Consider the following 16,272-nt stretch of genomic DNA (forward strand, 5'->3'; position numbering starts at 1 on the left):
GGAAGAGGATTGAATTATGACGCCATATCTCATAAAGCACTTACAGCTAGTGCAACAAGCAGTTATCAATGTTTTGGGAGCCGTATTGGATCAAGGGTTTACCATGTTCGACTCAGTTTGATGAGCATCCTATTGGTGCCATATGGATGAACTTACATTGATGTTAGAGTGTCAGCAAGGAAATTTTAAAATATCTTAACATAAAGAAACAAGCAATCAAATTCCATTAAAATGCACTTAACTTTACATATGCCCAAAAGCAGAGGAAATAACTAAGCTGGAATCCGATCCAAGAAAATGCAACGTATTATCATCCTATGCTTAGTAGAGCTTACAAGGAAATGGGTTGGATATGTGTTTAAAGTCTGTACAATCAAAAAGATATAATCTAAAGGTAGCCCCAACAATCTGAACAAGCAACATGATATGATAATAATTTATTCAAAGAGCTATTTTTTAATAAAACAAATAGAAAGCCTAAACAGATACGTGTTTTAGGCAAAAACTATGGAAGATCGGCCTCACAAAAAAAAAATGGTATCAAATGCAGAGCTTATAAAACTGTCTTGGTCGTCCGAAAGGGTTGTTGACAGATGCACCTCACCTGTTAATGCTACAGGATACTCCCCGACCATATTGGAGATAATGTGTGCATCTGCTCCTCAAAGCACACAGATCACGGATTATCAAAGTACATGGATCATTGATTATCTGTTTGTTCAAAAGTTTCCCAAAATGTTGAATCACAGATTATCATGTGTTTTGTGTGAATTTGGGCAAAAGTTTCCCAAATTGTTGAATCACGGATTATCATGTGTTTCATGGGAATTTGGGCAAGCTTAGAAGTCAAGTTGCAAACTGCTACAGCGTCCTTATTTTTCTACAAGAAACAGTCTAATGTGAAGTTGAATATGCTAAATGTGATATTGGATGGCAATGATGCTAATGAGAAGTTGGAAAATTGGAAAGTGAACATATCCAATGCATTAAAACAACTTGTGGTAGGGTTAATCTACCAAAATGCAAGGTTGTAGTGTTTTTTGTAGTTGCAAAATAAAGTAGAGTGTAATTGCAAAATAGAGTAGAGTGTAAGTAACAATGAATAACATAAAATGAACAAAAAATTAAAAATAGTAATGGAAATGAACTAAATTTAGAGTAAAAATTCTATATAACTAATGTAAGAGTGCTACAACTATAATAAGCAAATGTTAAGATAAGATGTAAGAAAAATTGCTCATAAACAAATGTGTGAACATAAATGATACAAGAAGGATATTGACCACCTAGGTCAATGGGCCAAGTTAACACAATGAAACTTAAAAACCTTAGAAGAAAGCTAAACTAAGAGCTGAAATCAAATATCACTTCGATTAACAAACATGTTGTTTGTAACTTTGTACATGACAAAGTTACAAAAAATGCTTGGAATCTAAACCTCTTGTATTATTCACATGTTTTCCTATGATTTTCCTCTAATACTATTATCCTAATCAAGCCTATTGTTTGTACAAGTGGATAGGAGGAAAACTCCTTGAGTGGAGAAATGCTTTCCCTCCAAAAAGCAATAAAAACTCAGATCTTGTTTCCTGGATCACCACGCAGCAGTAGTAAGGAGGATTTACTATTCTTAGGAAGTTGTGTTGGGTTTATTACTAAACCAACCAAAACCACTCATACGCATTGGGATGATATGGTGTTTCTCCTTAGATGATGTCCAAGGCCCCAAACAAATCCATCCTTGTGGGGACAAATTATCCTCACATTAACACCCATGCAACATTTATATACCTATGGTTTATAATGATGGCAAATAGTGCTCCCCATCACCTAATTGTGCAAAAAACCCCAACTAACCTACATGCCATGTCAAGATTGTCCTCAATATTAGCATATCATCCTACATTATCCATTAGCTCATCGAGATAGAGGGATTAAGGACTCTCACTCCATGGTTGGGGATTATAGTCCATCAAGTCTAGGTCAAATTTCGGGCTAATTGTATCAAGGACACCTCAAGGTCAACCAACACTAATGCAATGTATTAGTTGTTGGTACATTGACCTATCAAAATGTCACAATATTGGGTAGTAGACATTAGTAAGTAGGACACTAGCCACCAACAAGAAACCTTGATGTTGACAATGAGCACCACTAGGCCAACCATTCACCTTAGAGGCACTAGGAGGTGGTTTTGTACCATGTGCATAGTCTGTATTATTACTGAACCAACCAAAACCACTCGTACACCCTGGGATGATAATGGTGTTTCTCCTTAGATGAAGTCCAAGGCCCCAAACAAAGACATCCTTGTGGGGCAAAATTATCCTCACATAACATCCATACAACATCTATATACCTATGGTTTATAATGATGGCAAATAGTGGTCCCCATCACCTAATTGTGCAAAAAGCCCCAACTAACCTAGATGCCATGTCCAACTTGTCCACGATATTAGCATATCATCCTACATTATCCATTAGCTCATCGAGATAGAGGGATCAAGGACTCTCTCACTCCATGGTTGGGGACTATAGTCCATCAAGTCTAGGTCAAATTTCAGGCTAACTGTATCAAGGACACCTAAAGGTCAACCAACACTAATGCAATGTATTAGTTGTTGGTACATCGACCTATCAAAATGTCAAAATATTGGGTAGTAGACATTAGTAAGTAGGACACTAGCCACCAACAAGAAACTTTGATGTTGGCGATGAGCACCACTAGGCCAACCATTCACCTTAGAGGCACTCGAAGGTGGTTTTGTACCATGCGCATAGTCTGTATTATTACTAAACCAACCAAAACCACTCGTAGGCCTTGGGATGATAATGTTGTTTCTCCTTAGATGAAGTCCAAGGCCCCAAAAAAAAGCCATCCTTGTCCAGCGGGAAAATTATCCTCACATTAACACCCATTCAACATCTATATACCTATGGTTTATAATGATGGAAAATAGTGCTCCCCATCACCTAATTGTGCAAAAAGCCCCAACTAACCTACATGCCATGTCAAACTTGTCTTAGGTATTAGCATATCATCCTACATTATCTATTAGCTCATCGACATAGAGGGATCAAGGACTCTCACTCCATGGTTGGGGACTATAGTCCATCAAGTCTAGGTCAAATTTCGGGCTAACTGTATCAAGGACACCTCAAGGTCAACCAACACTAATGCAATGTATTAGTTGTTGGTACATCGACCTATCAAAATGTGACAATATTGGGTAGTAGACATTAGTAAGTAGGACACTAGCCACCAACAAGAAACCTTGATGTTGGCGATAAGCACCACTAGGCCAACCATTCACCTTAGAGGCACTCAGAGGTGGTTTTGTACCATGTGCATAGTTTGTATTATTACTAAACCAACCAAAACCACTCGTAGGCCTTGGGATGATAATGGTGTTTCTCCTTAGATGATGTCCCAGGCCCCAAACAAAGCCATCCTTATCCAGGGACAAAATTATCCTCACATTAACACCCATACAACATCTATATACCTATGGTTTATAATGATAGCAAATAGTGCTCCCCATCACCTAATTGTGCAAAAAGCCCCAACTAACCTACATGCCATGTCAAACTTGTCCTCGATATTAGCATATCATCTTACATTATCCATTAGCTCATTGACATAGAGGGATCAAGGATTCTCACTCCATGGTTGGGGACTATAGTCCATCAAGTCTAGGTCAAATTTCGGGCTAATTGTATCAAGGACACCTCAAGGTCAACCAACACTAATGCAATGTATTAGTTGTTGGTACATCGACCTATCAAAATGTCACAATATTGGCTAGTAGACATTAGTAAGTAGGACACTAGCCACCAACAAGAAACCTTGATGTTGGCAATGAGCACCACTAGGCCAACCATTCACCTTAGAGGCACTGGGAGTTGGTTTTGTACCATGTGCACAGTCTGTATTATTACTAAACCAACCAAAACCACTCGTATGCCCTGGGATGATAATGGTGTTTCTCCTTAGATGATGTCCAAGGCCCCAAACAAAGCCATCCTTGTCCAGGGGCAAAATTATCCTCACATTAACACCCATACAACATCTATATTCCTTTGGTTTATAATGATGGCAAATAGTGCTCCCCATCACCTAATTGTGCAAAAAGCCCCAACTAACCTACATGCCATGTCAAACTTGTCCTCGATATTAGCATATCATCCTACATTATCCATTAGCTCATCTAGATAGGGGGTTCAAGGACTCTCACTCCATGGTTGGGGACTATAGTCCATCAAGTCTAGGTCAAATTTCGGGCTAATTGTATCAAGGACACCTCAAGGTCAACCAACACTAATGCAATGTATTAGTTGTTGGTACATCGACCTATCAAAATGTCACAAATTGGGTAGTAGACATTAGTAAGTAGGACACTAGCCACCAACAAGAAACCTTGATGTTGGCAATGAGCACCACTAGGCCAACCATTCACCTTAGAGGCACTTGATGATTTATTACCTATTAGTTGATAAACAACATTTTCTTGTTAGCGGGGATGTATAAGAGCAATATTACAATTTCTTGTTTACTTCATTGATAAAATGTGGGCTAGGTGATTGCAAATTTTCAAAAGGCTAGAAACTAGGCTAGTTATTGTTTAGATCTTTTGCTGGGCCAGGGTCAACATTTAGGTTAGCAATAGTTCAGATCATATTTTGGGTCTCTTCTATCTGTTATGTCTCCTCTATCTGCTGGTTCTCAAGGGTTTTACACTGATTCTCACCTTTGTATAAATTGATATATTATGTTCGTTGATATAGCAATCAAAATAACTTTCAATATAGAAAAATCTGAATACTTGGGCAGCAAATTTCATTCACTTTCTAACAACCAAAAATAAATAGATATTGAAATAAAAAATATATGGAATGCCATATAAGATCCTAACAAATGTGGATAGGCTCTAAATTTTTCTTACCTGGAGACTGCCGCTTGGTGGGGGCTTCTGAGATGAAAATTATGGCCGCTTCCACTACCTCCCATTCTAGAAAATTTGTTGTTGTCCCGTTTTTGCCCTATCTATGCCATGAACTCATTCCACATATTTGAGGATGTCTGCCCAATGGACTGATTGCTCGGTCCATGAAATCCCCAGGACTAATGCACCTTCGCATTGTGATTGCTATTACTGTGATGAGTATTATTGCTACTAGCCCCCTGTTGCCACTACCCTCTTCCTCCCATAGGAAAAAACATCACTGGATACCTCGAACAAGATGGGGTCAAGGAACAATGACTTATAACTAAATCTAATAATTTTTTTGTCTTTGCATACCCACTTCAGCTTAACAAGCCTGGTAAAGCTCAGGATTGAAAGAAAAATATATTTAATAAAAACCCTAACGCTGAGGGTTTGACAGTGAAATTGTGAACAAATCCAGTGAAATAAAGATCGACAGGTAGGGAAGAAGGAGGCTAGCTCAAATCTATGGCCGAATCCCAACGACTTGAACAAATTTCCATAGTAATGAAGCTTCAATATCCCGGACTGAGAAAAAGTCGAGTAAGCGATCTATAGAAGCCTTTGAGTTTGTTTTCGTGGTTTCTTCAAGACTCTGTGATTTTCACCGATGAAAAGATATTAAGCGTTCACCTGCTGCAACTAGTAACACTTTCGTTCAAAGTTCATCAGAGCAATTAATTTTTTTTTTATAGTTTAACATTATTAAAAATCTATCCTTTACGGGTTGGATGACTATGGTGATTTCTACCTAGGGTCATTCTCTCTTGGGTTGGAAAGGGGTATTCTGCTGGAATTAATAAGGCTTTGGTTCAAAGTTTATTCGAGCAATCAATTTTTTTTTTTTTTTCATTTTAATGTTATTAAAAATCTACCCTTCACAGGTTGGATGACCGGTGATATTTCTACCCATGGTCATTCTCTCACGGATCTTTTGGAAAAGGGTATTGTTGTATATTGGAGGTATTGGAGGCCAAACAAAGATGGAAGGTACACTTATGTGAGTGGCCTAAAGAATATGATATATCTAATATGACCTAATGACCTCAAATATATCTGAGAACCGTATCCTTCTCACTCTCCCTCTCTCTCCCACGCTTTCCCACTCTCTAGATCTCTCGCTACCTCCCTCTCCCTCTCTCTCCCTCACTCCCTCTCTCCTTCTCTCTTCCTCCCTCTCTATCTCTTCCTCTGCTTCTCTCTTTATCTCCTACTCTTTCATGCCCACTCTCTCTTTATATCTTTATCTCTCTCCCTCCCTCTATACATATCCTTATCCCTCTCACTCCCTCTTTCTATCTCTCTATCCAGAGTTATTTTAGTACATGCACCATAATTCATACACTAGCATTGAGCTCCACAATTGTGTTTAAGCATAGATCTCTACTTAACCATGATGACAAATCATCAAACCACAATCAAGACTTATTAGTGCCCACAATGCATTGGGTTAACCCACACATTTCCCACATCATCTAATTTATTCTCACTAAGCTAATAATGGTCATAAGCCAAAACCATTATTCAAAATTGACCTAATAGCTAGGTGTCTTCCTCCTATGCTATCCACGTTGTGGGCCAATATCCCCTATATATGGCTCAACCGATATCCCCTATCCTCATGCTAATTCTTGGGCTCAAAGTTGTGAGTACCACGATGAATAGAAAGATGATATTGAGCATAGATAAATGAATTAAGAAATAAATCCTAATGCATTGAGATTATGTTGTTTTGGATTAAAGATTCCTCTATGCATTCATTATAGAAGCACATATGTCCCTCCAAAGTTGCTTGAGTGTCTACTAAAAGAGGACCCAAAGTTTATCGTAATTCATAGAACAAGGTAGCAATCAACCTTAAGCACAGATCTACTAGTAGACACTCGATCAACTTTAGAGGGACATATCTACTTCTATAGTGAAACATGTAGAGGAATATTTAATTGAAAAGAATATGCTCTGAATGCATTAAGATTGATTGTTGAATGTATTAGGATGTTGTGGGTTGTCTCTTCCCTGTCTAGTTGAATTTTTGGATCCCCTTCTTTCCTTAAGATCCCTCCAACTGTGGTTAGAGTTCTTAGATGACTGTAAGGAGGAAGCCCCTTTCAGAGAGGGACATACAGTTTGAAGGTGTCTAGCTTGTTGGTAATTCCTACATCAAAAAAGTTGTATTTTCGTAGTCCAAGGGTTGGGAATACACAATGCCCATCCACTTGAGCTCTATTTTATCTGGTAGACCTTCATTGAGATCTACCTAAACACATATGCAAACATAGCTGAAAATGCCTTTCAAAAGTCTTTCCCCGTCTACTTTGACGAATCTTCCAATTAAATTGCCCACTTTTTCTAAGAGACCTGGATGGGTAAAGTGAATGGGAAAACTAGGCAATCTTACCCATACTGGAGTAGTCATTGACGACTTAGTGAGAAGACTATAGTTGGGAAACCATGGCTTCATTGGAAGACCAACTCATCCCCAAAACCATGGACCTTGGTCAAGGATTTTTTGCTTATCCTCAAGACATTTGAAGATCACCACAAAAAAAAACTTTGAGCAAAATATCAATTCTAGGTTATAAGCCTAGTTTTGATAGATCCAATCCCTAAGGGTAGATGATGAGGGTCAAAAACCATTGAAACGACATATGATTGCTTGATTGAGTTACTATGCAGCCCTCAAATTGATGCCAACCTCTATTAGTTCTAGGCTAGGAGTGGCTAGAGAGTGCTCAACCACAAAGACCAAGCCTGAATAATCCTTAAAATTTAAAGAGTTGGGACCAGGCTTGCGGCCTTTCTGACTTGGTGGTAGAAGGAGCCTCCTCTCCCTTAGCTCCCCCTTTCATCTCTACAACGAGGGAGATTAAAGCCTCATTTTGAATGCCATAGTTGCTTAGACGGAATCCCTCTTGTAGCATCCTACCTTTCTACATAAGCATCGAAAGCGCAACTGGAATTCTTGTACGTTCATGGAGTTTGGTAGCAAGCATGACTACCAAGTTAGCTACTAACATCGTGATACAGGAAGTCCCTTGTGAGAGAGGTTTTACAAATATTATGAAAAGGGGTGGTTATGAATTTGAAGATCCATGCTTTACTAGTTTTTTTCCGTGAGAAGTGAGGGATAGATTCATGCCTACCCTCTTCATCATGGCGAAACATTTTGACAAACATATCCCAAATGCCCCAAGCGCTGCCCCACTTAGCTCATTCAGGTGTTTCTTCAAACACTTTGCGAGCAACCAAAGAACTTGCAGGTTTGGGAAGTAACTGGGCAGATTGGACAACTACATTGTAGTAGCTCCCATACCCCGAGCGACCAATTCAATCCAAGAAACAATTTTTTTACAATTAGTACATAGGGTTTTAACTCCCTAAAGATTCACTCAAGCAATATACTCTACACTACAATGTCATCAATTGTTCTAATATCAAAGTAAGGCTAATACTTTTGTAATTATAAGGTATTTGGCTTACAACACCACCTTCATCTCAAAATAAAATGCCAAGCTTAGTACCCCACTATGACTAAGTACACCATATCTTCCTCTATCCACTTAGAAAATACTTGAGGTCTTTAACTACTCCAATTACCATCATGGCTTAGTTAAAAAGTCATCTTTTCCGAGGTAAAAATTGTACACTAACATAGCCAAAAAATTTCCTAGTAGTAATATTTATTTTTGATTTATTCCCAAAGCCATTAAGATAGATTTTTTCTTGAAGCACCTCTCCCTAAAGTCACCTTCTACCTTTCACAGCCCATTTCCAAGTAATTTAGCATCCCTAAATAAGATTAGGGGAAATTTAGGGCCATGTTTAAAATCATTTAAATCACTTGAAGCCATTTTGTAGGTTAATCCTACCCCCTCGATCACTAAACCCTAATTTAACTTAGTTACCATAGTTCAAAGATTTTAGACAATTATTTCCCATTATTTTATGTTGGCTCTATGATACACTCAAGGTTAATGGAATGTTTCCAAACATGGCCTATTATTGTCTAATCTCCTAAAATATTCCATCTTCTAGGGGCAAGAAGGTCTCACTTGAGGCACATATAATAATTCCAATTAAGTAATGTGAAAAATGTCAAATATTTTAGTGGGGATCATATTCATTATGATATTATTGGTGCCAATTTAAACCATTAGAACTAACATCATTCAAATGAATAAAAACATGCATATATCACCCAAATATAGCACAAATACAAAAACATCCGTAGAATAGTATTTCATTATACTAATAACATGCATGGTATTACATAACTCTAATGTAGAGTGAACACCAAAAATTGATAAAAAAATGTAACCCCTGTTACAAATTATCCCTAATATTGAATCTATTTAAGTACCTTACAAACCTCGTATATATAGGAAACTAGAGTAGCTGCAAAAGATTCAAAGTTATAATAGAGAATCAACCAACCATAAGCCACTTAACAAAAAAAAAGAGTACAAAAGAGTTTATTTCTTTAGAGAGATACACGAATTATCCATAAAATTAGGTGCAAAGAATATATGAGATGACTCATTAGCCTTGTGTACTTTGCCTTATATAAATCCACATATTCAACCTTCTACATGTTTACTTCTACAAATTCATATTTTTTCAAGTTTTGTTGAGCTTCTCTCTGTGCCAAAACATAGTAAAAGATGATACACAAAAATGCCTCGGTCGTGCCTTCCAACTCATCGTTGAGTTGGGTTCTATGCTTCATATATGTCCTCCTCTTATGACCAATATTTGAATCGCGTGGCACATATCAAACTTTCACCTAGTAAGTATGGCTTGTACCTATGATAACTCCCCTTATCTAAATATTGGATTATGATGATCACAAGTAGGTAACTTTCTTTATGAAGCCTTCAAATGTGTAACTTTATTATGGTAGGACTAGCATACATAGGTAGATCTCTAATATCCCTCTGGATTTTTTATTACAATTGCACATAATGATAACTAGAATAACCATGGGGAAATATATACACGTGCAACATAGCTACTTTAGGCAATCATAACCCTCATCTTAGCCACATTACTAGATACTCTTCCCAAAATATGTTTGATATCTCCTCCCAATTGTATTTTTCAACTAAAAGGATCCATCAAAGCTTATCTCAATTTCACGTTGGCCTTCTCAATTCTAAATGTACAACTACCTTAAAAATGGTGATGTTGAAAAATTGGACCAAAATTATAGGAAAGACTAGTGGCCAAGTCCTTCACTTACTTTACCTTCATTGTCCATACCTAACTAATGAGAGCACAAGAACACCTACTTCTCTAGAAGCACCTATAATAATTTTGTGGGTTTAGCTAAATACCCTTTGGTTAGTGTTTACACATCAGTCTAGATACTAAAATGATGTGCCTACAATCATAATCCACTAGGTGTATTTTCTCTTAAAAAACTATGCAAATATAGATGTCCCTTTTATGGCCAAGTTCCACCAAAATGGTTCCTCCTTGGTCTAGTTGTGTGAAGATGAGTGCAAACCAACTTCTTGTCATGGTAATAATCGCCAGCAACTGGTCCAATAAATGTCCCCAAATTTCCACAGTCCAATGCTTCAATCGCCCAAGGGTATAATTTCGACCATGAACCCTTCCAACAAGCACAATACTCTCAGTAAATGCATCTTGGGCCATACTGATACCTTCTCCGAATACCAACAGACGCCCCTTCTCATTCACCTTGGTGCATTTTTTTTTTTCTTCCCCCCTCATTCTCTGTGTGTGGTCTATCGGGTGTTTTTCGTCCTCTGCTGACTCATACTCATCCAAATCCGATGCTCTAATATCCTCAATACCAGGTTCCTGACGAGTGATGCCATCAAAATGTCATGAAGTGCGAGTTGCATGAGCAAGTCGCTAGCCTTGGGGGTCTACTCCTGATGAGCATGGTACATTATTCTCAGTATTTACGACGCCATATGTATCAGTCCCATGAATGCTCTTGCCCCCAACTGCCACATAAGACGCCCCTTGTACATTTGTCGAGAGACCCTGTTGTTTGAGTTCCCAGTACTGTAACTCCGATGGTGATGGGATATTGAGGACCGATTGAGCCTGGTTCTCCTGTAGTTGAAGAAAGTTCGGATTTATCATCGAGCCCGAGTGAGAAAACCCTAGGGAATTTAGGGAAACCTTTACATCATCCATCTCTAAGATAAATGCATTGACCTGAACTTCTGGTTCATGGTGTGTCACCGGTGAAACCCAAGTTTGGTGTTGATGTGGCCCCTCAACCCAAATTTGGGAAGCCTCCATAGAATGAGAAGAATAATCCACAAGTTCCTCATCGATACAAAATGATGTTCACATGTACTCTGTTATACTATCCCTATGTGATGTTGTGCACGACACCCTCTGAGAGACATTGGCCCAATTGAACAAAACGTTCACCTCCACCGTTCGATCCCCTTACTAGTTGACCAAGAAAACCCGCAAGACCATAAGCTGCCAAACCGCCGCAGATAAATATAAACCAGGTGCACTGACCCTTGTTGGCTAGTGTTGTGACCATTCCCTCACGCTGTTATCGCTCCCGGGTGCAGGTGAAAACCCATCTTCACACTAGAAAAAACCCTAGGGTTAGACTGCCATGGAAATTCCTCTTGGATTCTTCCATATGATCTTCTCTAGACAAATTCTTTATTTCCATTTGCTTTCTGTTCTATCTGCAATTTCTTATTTAATATTGGAGCATCTCCATAGATTAGTTAGCCTTACTAAACCAAACATTTTATTAGAAATAATCATTAATCTTATAACATTACGACTTCACTGCACTTTTTAACCACACACAACTTATTTTTATGTCACCATAATTCACCTTTAATGTAACATGATTACATTGAAAAATCAACCAAAATCCCCTCAAATAAATTTTCCTACATAGAAACAAGCATCATATGATTAATAATTCTTTACCATAAGCAATACCTCCCTATTAAGCCAAATAAAACACTTACACATTTCATTTAATGGAATTTAATTCCAATTGAAAAACACAAAATCATTTCATTTAAGTTCCATTCAAAGTTTCACGGCATTTCTGCTTTTCAAATATCAAAATTTGTTCATTTCCCTCGCATTCCAGGGTTTTTCAAATATCAAAATTTGTTCATTTCCCTCGCGTTCCAGGGAGGAAGGTCGCCATGTCATCCCATTTTGTTTCTCAAATATCAAAATCTATTCATTTTCCTCATGTTGCAGGGTTTTTCCAGGGAAGAAAGAGGAAGGTCGCGGCCATGTTGTCGCAGGTTTGATTTGATACATTTGTTTGAATACAAGAAATTGGATTCTAGGTGCCTCCAATCATGGTGGTTTCATTCTACGAAGGGATCTGCACAAGGTTGCCCACACTCCTGTGCGATGGCCCATCCCCAAGCCTCCATCACTCTTTGCAACTTTAAAAAACTTCTAGACAAGTGCAAGAGGCACTCAAGAGGCTGTATATACAAGATTCCACAGAGGAAGATGGAGCCTATGGTATGGGTTATGTGCCAAAGAAGACGACAATTGTCTTTCTGACCCTGAAATCAGTGAAGAAATTAAGCAGAAAAGAGAGAAAAAATGCGTTGATTAAGACAAGGAAATAAAATGTCCCAAGACTGTAGGAGGTCACCATCTAGATGCTCTGCCACAGGTGGATTGTGATGATCCAGTCGTCCCTATAAATTTCAGAGACACAAAAAAGGCCTCGGATTTGCCTGCACCACAGGGTTCCGAGAGTTCCGAAGCAATGAAATCAGATGCCGAGGAAATGTATGTGAACTGAGACAAGCAGGATCGAGGCTCTGTGCCAGAGGAGAGGTTTCCAGAGGATACTAAACCCACTCAAGAGGTAGGTAACTACATTTTATTTTTATTGTTTAATTATAAGAATTAATGCAAGAAACTTGTCCATGAGTGACTTCCGTTGGTTTAGGTGATAAGTCTGGATGGTAATTTTTCTACCAAAATCCCCGGTGCTTTCATGTTATGCCATTTAGGTGGCATGGACAACAGTGATAGTGAAGCCTGGTGGTTGGGTTAAACTCTACTGACCTCACTAGTGAACCAATGCCTTTTTGGTGGCTTATGTAGAGATTTTCACTTTTGAAATAACTAATAGCTTGCCATATGTCATTCAATAGAACTATTTAGGTTGGAGGTCGATATTCCCAAGTAAATTTTTGTTAAAACTATGATGGGCAATGAATGGAAGATTAGATCTACCCCTGACCGATGGACTTCTCTACCCTGTGCTACATACCCATTTGATGACAGGCAACATTATTCAGATCAATGTCAGTAGAGGCGTGACTAGTATACCTCTTTTCCATTCAGTTCTTGTTCCTATTATCATTTCCATTCCTCTGTTGGGATTACACTTCTACAACACCACCAATTTTTAAGTGCATGATATATTCAGGGAGATGGGTGGGTTCAAGTTGCTTATCCGTCAAAATTCTATAGTCACGATTCTAGTTTTGTTTTGTTTCTGGTTATGTTTATGTTTCCTATTTCTAGTAAAGTAGGTTTTGTATCTCCAAAACTCAATTTTATAGTGGTAATGTACGCTGTCACGGAGGTGATTTACGCTTATTATTCGCCAGAAACCTTGAGTCCTATTTCTTGTTCTATTCACCATGTAGTCATGTCTCTTGTTTTGTTTATGTTTTACCCTTTTTGGTAAAATATGCTTGGACTGTGGATTGATATTTTAATAATTCCATAACAAATTTCCTATAAATATAAGGCAAAGTAATGCACAGGACTTGAGTAGGTCATGAAATGTTCAAATAGAAAAATCGTCTTTGATGTTGGTATAGCCGTAATCGTTTTGGGTGAAAATCCAAATATTTTGATTCGATTTTTCTTAAAATTATGTTATCGAATCTTTTTTTTACTATTTTACATATATGGAAAAACCTCAGCCCTGCCGAGTAAGTTCATGCAGGTTCTCTACTTTACAATCTTTTTTTTTTTTCTTCGCTTGACCTAATAATATTTTTCTTATAATTATGAAACCTTAATCTTTGTTTTAAAAAAAAGGCTATACCTTACTTCCAGTTTCGTGGATCTGTGAATATCTGAATCCACAATATTTTTGAATTATTGAGAGGCACATTGTTCCTCAAATTCCCAATTTTATAAGGATTGTTTGCTCTTAGATATGGATGTGGATTTGTATAGAGATTTCTGAAATGTGGGCTCTTTATGATTGATAACAGGAAAATAATGGATGCTCTGAGAAAGCAGGAAAACAAGTTGATAGAGCAGGTTGTGAAACAGCAGCAGGTATTGCATTGTAGTCATTTTAATTTTATGTTTTTCAAATTTGAACTAGGAAGGAAACAACAATGGATGCATATGCCACTGTTCCTTCATACTAGCGGGAATTTAATCCTTTTGTAATTATAAGGCTCGTAGGTAATGGAGCTGGGGCTCCCGGATAATCACATTGTGATTGTGTGAGGGATTTAGATTAGTTATGGGTTCTTGCCAATACATCAACGTGTTGCATTTGCCTTTAAACCATACCCACTTCACTTTGTATGTTAAAACTTGAGCTTGAGTTATGACCATAGAGTTCCTTCCTAATTTGCCTATTATGGATATGGATCATTATCATTTGGTAGTTGGCAGTTGCTCTATGATCAGTGCAAAGTACGTCGTGTTGTGGGGTAATGTGGCCTCTATATTGGCAGCCTTCTAAGACTTGCAAGTAAGACCACCAATTATGTGTAACTAGCACTAGTAGTTGTGACACATCCATTGATTGCTGATGTAGACAACTTTTTTTACAGTGAGCCTTGATCAGGGGTGATGCCAGTGTAACTTCTATACAATGGGATGATAGCAATGTTCAATGTCTCTCCTCAAAGAAATGTGGGATTTGAGGATAATAATTGATGCAAAGGAACTTTACGTATCCTCTTTAGTTTACTATAACAACTACACTAAATAACCAAGAAAGGCATTGTGGCTAGCTCAAGTGCATGGAGAGCTATTTGTATTAGAGTCTATGCCATCCAGGTGATGTATGATTCAGTGTAATTTGCACCAATGATCTCTATTTAGTATTTTCCAGTCATTTTATTGACTACTGGACTGACAGGTCTCTTTACCTGATGAAATTGATGTTATATTGAGTTTTGGAGCCATCGAGTAAAAAATTGGCATTCTGCCCCTTGTCTTTCAGCAAGACTTTCCCTTGTAATGTGAACATCACTGACTAAGAACTTTCCAGTTTCAATATTTCTTTGCCCATTAGCTATATTCAAATTCTAGAGGACGTCTATCTTGAATAGGCAGAGTCTACCTCGCTGATGACTGTCGGGTGACTATGCTTATCTTCCTTTACATCGTGTCTACTGGGTGACATGAGAATGGCCTCCTTTTGAATATTGCAATTAATTTTTTCGTTAATATTTTCTTTTTCTTTAAATATTTTGAGTATAACTTGCAAGATGCCAGAGCAATATTGTTTAGGTTACTTCAATAAAAAAAAATTCTGATACTAAAAATCCTCTGCTATGGTCTGTAAGTTGATTTGCCAATGGCCATATGATTGTTTCTCTCTCTCTAATACCTAGCTATGTAGTGCACACTGCACTCTCAGTGGGAAGTTGCCATACATAATTTATTGTTTTCATTAGTTAAACTTTTCGACATGAAACTTTCCTTTTTCCATGGAAAAAATCTTAATTTCTATTCAGTAGAAAGAATGGAAATACATTCTTTATATGCTCTTGGCACGAGTACATAATGAGATGAAATATAAGGCCTTTCATGTTTTAATATTTGAAAAAAAAAACCTTAACTAAACACAGCATATGAGTCAATTGGGGTTATTTTGGGTGGTTGGGTGGATTTGATCTGGTAATGGTGGCACACTGCTCTGGTGGGAAGGAAAGAATAGAGAAAGAATGGAAGAAGATTTTATTAGAAGGTGGATTCAGTCGTTATAAAATAATCACCATCCCTGATTTCCCTGCAGATTGTGAATTGCCTTTAGTCTTTTGTTGCGATCGATTTGCTGTGATCGAAACATAAATGTTAGTTATCCATTTAATCATTTTAAATGATTGACGGAGCCCCTTCGCAGCTTGCATTGCATTATTGGCTCTGGGGGATCTCAGCTGGAAGGTCTGACTAATATTAAGGTCTTGATTTGAAACCAACATTTAGTTGTGTTTACCCACCTGATCATGTTTGACAGTGGATCTGTGAATATCTGAATCTACAATATTTTTGAATTATTGAGAGGCACACTGTTCCTCAAATT

This window comes from Pinus tabuliformis, chromosome 9 (genome assembly GCF_031772625.1).
Source record: "Pinus tabuliformis cultivar Carrire ecotype Pingquan chromosome 9, CPIR1, whole genome shotgun sequence".
NCBI classification, from domain to species: Eukaryota; Viridiplantae; Streptophyta; class Pinopsida; order Pinales; family Pinaceae; genus Pinus; species Pinus tabuliformis.